An 8,025-nucleotide genomic window follows, 5' to 3' on the forward strand; every position below is an offset into this window, starting at 1 on the left:
TAGTATCGTCCGGGACCGAGTCCGGGGGCGGGGATATACGGGATAAATGGATCTGGTCGTTCGTTTCGCAGAAACATATATGATGATGATATAATATATTTATGGATCGGGCAGCACGTTCCGCAGCACTATTATTTAAATGTGTATGAAAAATGTTTTTTTAAAAGAAAGCTAAGCATGCATGATATTCGCCTTAAGAGGCAATCATATGTACAGGTTATCCTTATCTCATGTTATATTCTGTATCACTTGTTATGTTTCTATTCATGCCTTGCATACTCAGTACATTATTTGTACTGACGTTCTTGCTCATGGACACCGTTTGTGCCCGCAGGTAGACAGGTAAACGGACCAGACCCTTAGGAGCTTCATTAGCGGAGTCTTAGGAGCGCTCCATTTGTTTCGGAGCTGCAGTTTATTAGTATTATTCTTTGTGTATATACTTGGGTATGGCGGAGTACTGCCCCGTCTTCATGGATTCCTATATTCTATATAGAGGCTCGTAGACAGATGTATGTAGCTAGATGTTCCATAACCTTATCAGTGCTTATTGTTGTATAATATTTTGGTAGCCATGTCGGCTTGCGATACGGGGTATTGTTGATGATTATATAGAGATGTGCCATTATCTTGTGATATATGCCCTTGCCGAGTATGATGCCCATGAGATATCTTTGTGGTCCACCTAGAAATGATTATGAGATACTGTCACGCCCCAAAACCCACCCTAGACATGACCGGCATTCGACGTCATGAACAACATCAGAAGAACCTAAACGATACAATAATAACAATTGAACCCGCTAGGTTCCATAATCACCTCCAACAGTTTATAAAATAAATTCAAACGAATCATGAGATATGAATTAAATTAGCGGAAGTCTTTAATATTATAAAACTAAATCAAACGTATCACGTGCCCAAGAGTTAAACAACTCGACAACTACCCACAAGAATGTATACTATCTATGAAGCTTCTAAGATAATAACGAGTGTCTAAAAACATCGGGACGCAGCCAAACTAAAATATTAAAAAAAAAAAAGTAAAGATAGAATGATGCCCCACGAACAACCATGTGGGCTCACCAAATAGTCTCAAAAGCAGCAAGTTCTCTTAAGTCGTTGGCGTATCATGAACTTGCTCCTCAGTGATACCTAAAATACCATAAAAAACAATAATGGTATGCCTGACTACTGGGTACTCAGTGAGTGTCTAAGGGGAAATAGTTAATAAAATTAAAGTAAGGTAGTAAAATCAATAAAATGATATCAAAAGAAACAATTCAAACTCCAGAGAATAAGTAAGCCAGTAAACTAGGGAAATCACCAATAAGAGTCAACATACAGGAATATATCAAGTTCCACTTATGTTACCGTTCACATCATTTTGTGTTTCATTTACGAACTCAAGGTTTCCACAAGCCTTTCACAGGAAACAAAGATACAAAACAAGCCACTCACAGGAAAATCAATCAGTCGATACTCCGGGCTAGGAAACCACGGAGGCAAATCATCCTCTGGACTAGCAACGCAATAGTGTTACACCTCGAAAAAATTTTCCGTTAACGTACAGTGAATAGACTAACGAAGGGCACAAGGTATGTGATGTTTTGATAAGTAAGAAATATCATTTGATGATCCTAATTGAGATTTCAAAGACATTCAAAGTAAGAGAAGAAAGTTTGCCTAGAAAGACAAGGTATACGTTATGTATTGAGAAGGATTTACGAGTACCAAGTTAGTGATGTCTTAAGGATGTTTAGGAGAAGAATTATAACGTCCCTTAGGTTGGTAATGAGGTGTTAAACAAGTGTTAAGAAGGTTCCATAAGAATTGGACATCAAACGAGTCAATGAGAATGAATTCCGGAAGGTTGGGCAACATGCGGTCCAACATACTGGCCGTATGTCCGGGCCATATGTTGCGTAATGGATCTTTCACTGGACCAAATCTACGGCAAGACATACAGCCAGTAGAAAAGATATGGACCGTATGTTGGTCCATAGATTGGTGTCTGGACAGATTTTTAAAAATGATATAAGGACCTAACCCCATCCAATTTATTTCATTCCTCCTCTCCACACTTCAAGAACATTCTAGAGAGCTCTCCACTCTTCATCCACAAGAACTCAAGAGAGATTTGTGATCAACTTCATCAAACCAACAAAATCAAGTGTATGAAACTCATTGAAGTTCATCCAAGCCAAGAAATTCCAATGGAAGTGAACTAGGGTTTTGGTGTAAGAGAAGTATTTTCGCTCAAGGCTTATTCCTACACTATCTAAGGTAAGTTTTATGATATTTTCATGTTGTTTAAGGTAATGAGAGGTTGAAAGACTTAGATTATGGAAGGAGATAGAAAATGGGTCACAAAGATAGGAATAATGAGATTTTGAGTAGTAGTTTGGAATGAGTCATGAATATTGATGTGTTGTGAATGTAAGTATGCTATAAGTGACATTTAGAATATGGGATAAGTATTATAAGTGAGAAAATGCAATAGTGAAGTATGACCATGATTATGGAGGAATTGAAGTGAAATTGTGAAATGTGGATAATGTAGATGAATGATGATTGTTGCCTATAATATTGTGAATGTTGTTATGGATGTTTGGGAGTTGATATGTGACATGAAAAAAGTTGTATAAACAAAGGAAATGCTGCCCAATTTTCCCTAGCTTTAGTAAGCACGTTCTTATAACCGATTAGTTAATGTTAATACGAACTTTCTTGAAGGTAGAAACGCGAGCATCGAAGGAGAACAATTAAGCGATAGAATTGTTAAACAAAAGAGGTATGTAAGGCTAATCCTTTCCTTCTATGGCATGACTCCTATGGAATGAATCCTCCTATTCTCCCATAATTTTCCTAAATAAAGGAAACTATGAGTCCGTGATCGTAACGAGCTATATATGTATAAGCTAAAGAAAAGAGATACGATACGAGCATGACAATGATGATGATGAGTTTAAGTATAAAGGATCTAAAAGTGGGGTACGATGTCCATGAGGTTAATGATCCTAAGTATAGTTCCATTGATGCTTTTCCTTTTGTGCACTCACTTTAAAATGTTAGTCCCTTCAAGGTGAGATATGACGATTATGATCACTCCATAATGTAATCGGGTGTTCACGACCATATGTCACCCCGACATAGCCATAGTTGCCTTCAAGTTCTAATGTATGTTTTGATGATAAATGTACAATGATGCTAAGTTGTGATAATGTCATGATATGCCTTTGAGATGTAAAATAATGCTAAGACTATGATGTGCACGATGATACAATTCCACCGTGCCCAAATGGCTGGACCTGTCACCGCGAAGGCGGGCTAATTGTGATTCCACTGTGCCCAAATGGCCGGACATGTCACCGCTAAGGCAGGATGCTTATGATTCCACCGTGCCTAAAAAGCCGGACACGATCACCACTAGTGGGCGGCGTATGATGCTTACCCGGACGCGAGTTAACGATTATGGTATATATATGATATGGGGATGTATGTGCTATGATGATATATGTAATACGATTATATATGACATATGTATGAAATGCATCCATCCTTAAAGGTTAAGCAGGTTATATCTTCATCTTATGTTTTATGATTTCTATCTTATATTCATTTCATTCATGCCTTACATACTCAGTACAATGTTCGTACTGACGTCCGTTTTCTTTGGACGTTGTGTTCATGCCCACAGGTAGACAGGGAGGTGATCCAGACTCGTAGGAGCTATTAGCAGACTTTGAGAGCACTCCATTGTTCTGGAGGTGCCATTGATTTATTCTTTTGTGTATATATATGTTTTGGCCATGACGGGGTCCTATCCCGTCTATATGTCTAGTACTCTAGTAGAGGCTCGTAGATACGCATGTGTGGGTAGTATGGTCTCACGATTTTTCCCACGTGTATATATATATATATATATTTGATAGCCGAAGGGCTTATGTATATAAAGGTAATTATGTTTCAAAGTGAAAAATGGTTTTCCTATGATTTGAGTATAAGATTAATGAATGAACGCTTGATGTGTACGATGGGTAATGGTATGAGCGGTGCTTGGTGGTTAGCCCCGGTTACCCTTCATGGCCCCTAGTCGGGTCATGACAAATAGATACTCCGGGCTAGGAAGCAACGGAGGTCAATCATCCTCTGGACTGACACAGCAATAGATACTCCGGGCTAGGAAGCAACGGAGGTCAATCATCCTCTGGAGTGACACAACAATAGATACTCCGAGCTAGGAAGCAACGGAGGGCAATCATCCTTTGACCGATACAAAGAATAGATACTCCGGGGCTAGGAAGCAACGGAGGTTAATCATCCTCTAGGGATCGACACAACAATAAATACTCTGAGCTAGGAAGAAACGGAGGTCAATCATCCTCTGGACTGACACAACAATAGATACTCCGAGCTAGGAAGCAATGGAGTTCAATCATCCTCTGGACTGACACAGCAATACTCGTATTAATACGTTAGGATCCATAATGGCTAATCATCCTTTGGACTAGCACAGCTTGCCCATACAGGTCCAAACACAAACAAAATACAAATCATGGCATATTACCGAATCATCAATCGTGGCTTAGAGCCGAATCTCACTTCTCATGTCATCATCTCAAAATAGAGGCATTTCAAGTCATAACCAATTTAGAATCGTATTCAAATCTCTTATCCAATTTCAAGTTCAAGAAACCCATTCAACAACGAAACAAGTTTAAGGCCCATCCTTTAGAAAAATAAGTTCAATCATCCAGTAATGGGAAAAATGAGTTTCACAAAGTAGTATAGTTCATATAAGGTTCGATGCGGGCTTGATCTCATACACACGCATGACCTTGTCTAAAAGAAATCATCTTTAATTCCAAAAGAACTTCCACCAAACAAGAGTTATAACTTATACAAACAATCAAGGAAGGATTCTCAAATACAAATCATGCTTTCACAATATAAACATACTTCAAAAGTAGACATACTTGAAAAGACGATTTTTGAAATATAGACATACTTGAAAAAAGGTTTTCAAAAGAGACATACTTCAAGAAAGATTTTTGGAAATCTAGACATACCTCAAATCCAGCTCAAACGTAATTCCCAAGGTTTTACAATCACACTACAATGGTTTTAGATGAGAAAGATTAGAGCTTTAATCTATTTCTACCCATATACCCCCTTTATAGAAAAACTAGGGTTTTCATGTCTAGAACGTGTTCTTGAACACTTCATGAATCAATTATGGATTCTAATCCCATAGGATAACCTACACTATTCTAAACCCTTTCAATAACATCTGAAAAGTCAAGGATCATACCTCATTGAAGGAATCCCAACGTCTCCAAACGTCCCTTTCTTCTTCTCTTTCTTGGGTTTCAAGAATCTAGGGCTTTTGGAAGATGAACTAGTATTAATTTGATGCTATATTCATGAAGTAATGATGGGAATTGATCAATAACTTACCTTATATGTTTTGGGGAAACCCTAGGGTTGTTTTCTCTCAAATAGTCAGCCAAAACAAAGTGGGAATGAATATAACGAAGTTAGGCTTTTATAAATTTCGGGAAAAATCGCTTGTGCATAAAATGGCCTGGTGCGTCGCCCAGGGTGGTGCACACACTGTATCTATTTCAAAGGCATCAAAATTTTGAATTTCCTGAAATGATTATGATACATATGCTCAGAGGTGCTCGGTGGGTTAGCTCCGGGTGCCCGTCATGGCCCTTTAGTTGGGTCGTGACAAAAGTTGTATCAGAGCAGTTCGTCCTAGGGTATGTCTACGAGTCGCGACCAGTAGAGTCTTTTTTATGGGTGTGAAGCACACCATACTTATAAACAAGAGGCTGCGGGGCATTTAGGAATCATTGACACTTCCTTCTTGTCACGACCCAACCCCGAAGGTCGTGACTCGTGCCCGAGCTGGGCACTCGTACCCTTACTAATCGTAACCCGTTCATAGCAACTTATTAGGAACTTATATTTATATAACACAACCACGGTGACACATATACATACCTATATATATATAGGTATACAGATCATACATAAAATCTGGGAGTGTACAGAACACAGACATAACCGAATAGTGCTACCCACAACCCACGTACATGTCTACAGGCCTCTAAGGGTAATAACAGAACCATATGACGGGACAGGGCCCCGCCGTACCCAGAATAAACATACGCAAATATATACATAACGTACCGTACCAAATATGGGTTTCGGACAAAGGAGCACTCCAAAATAGCCGACCAGAGTCCTAAGTCGACGGCTCACCCAAACGAGTACCATCGCGCGGCATGAAACGCGACCCCGAAGATGTGGTCGGCACGGGAATATGTACTGAGTATGTAAAGCGGGAAATACATTAAACAGAATCAAAACCGGAATGAGGGGTACAGAAATAAGTATAAAAATCAGAAAAACATAATTTGTCTTTTAAACCGCTTGTCATGCATATACAGATGTCGGTAAGCCAAATCACATCACAATCAGATCATCGTATCATCGTACATACGTACCCCCGCCCTCTAGTGAGCGACTCGGTGAGATATCATGTACATCATACGCATATCACTTACCGGAAATCATATACGAAGCACAAAGAACAAGTATAATAATCAGAGGGTCAAAGATGCTTACTTTATGAACATAAATCATATTTATCAAAAACATATGTCATATGTGGTCCATAACGGGACCCGGCGGACGGAACGTGGTCGCCCCTCGCCTTGGGCGCCACAACTCATCATACTTCGGAAGTTTTGTATCTCTCCGATCACATCCTCCGTATCATATCACACTCGTAATCATATCGTATGTCGTAATCATATCGAACTCATCATACTTCGTATCATATCATATATCGTAATCGGATCATATTCGTACGCTCATCATACTCTAATTGTCACGACCCGGCCCCCGGCCGTGACTGGTGTCCTAACTGGACACCCACACGTACCTACCTGTCAGACTAGGCGTACCAACCGGCTGAATCCACTTAAACATACATAAATTCATACAGATACTTCGCACAAACATACATATGCATATATATATATATATATATATCGAAACGTACGGGGAGCCGTTAGTGGCTATCATAACGCATGCAGTCGCAAACTCGAACATACGTGCCGACCGGTGACAACCCACAAACCCACGTACATGCTCTGCTGTGCCTCTAACATACGGAATCGTAAAAGAAGACGGGACAGGCCCCCGCCATACCCAAATGACCATATATACGTAACATACAAACAACGAGAAGATATATATACCAAAAGTATCGCCCTCGGATCAAAGGAGCTCTTCGACAAAGAACCGATGTCCTACATTTGGCGCGCGCATCACGCCGCGCGCGTCTGTACCTGCGGGCATGTAGCGCAGCCCCCGAAGAACAGGGGGTCAGTACGGAAATGTACCGAGTATGTAAAGCAGAAACATAACTTACATAATTAAGATAACCAGAATCAGATATGTAAAATCGTAGCATACTAAGTACAGAAATAGAGCGTATTTAATCGGATTCACAAATGAGTCGACTTCACAGAGCGTACAGACAGAATCATAAGCGGAGTCATACTTACGGAGCGTACATGTGCTCTTGGACAAACCGGAACTCAAATGTATTTACGTACGTAATCGGTGTCCGAATCGGCTTTCGAAGTGCGTACGTACGCAGTTATGATCCAAATCGGACATACGTAACCGTAACAGACAGACCACGTACGCAGTCATAATCACATACGTACGTACAAACCGATATCGATCCCAATCACATACAGGATCCCGCCCTTTGTAAGGACGGTAACACCCCCCGAGAGGGGGCGGTGGACGACAACGTCAAATGCCACGCGCTCCCCGCATCCAAAACAAATCAAAACGATACGACGATCCCGGCCCGCCCTCCGAGGGAGCGGGGAACAATGCAAAGGGGGGCACGAATCACGAACCCGGCCGGTGGGAAAAACATTGAGACATCCCGAAGATCCGAGAAACCATACATGCCGCTACGACTTTGAACCG

Source organism: Lycium ferocissimum, chromosome 11, assembly GCF_029784015.1.
Source record: "Lycium ferocissimum isolate CSIRO_LF1 chromosome 11, AGI_CSIRO_Lferr_CH_V1, whole genome shotgun sequence".
Taxonomy (NCBI): Eukaryota; Viridiplantae; Streptophyta; class Magnoliopsida; order Solanales; family Solanaceae; genus Lycium; species Lycium ferocissimum.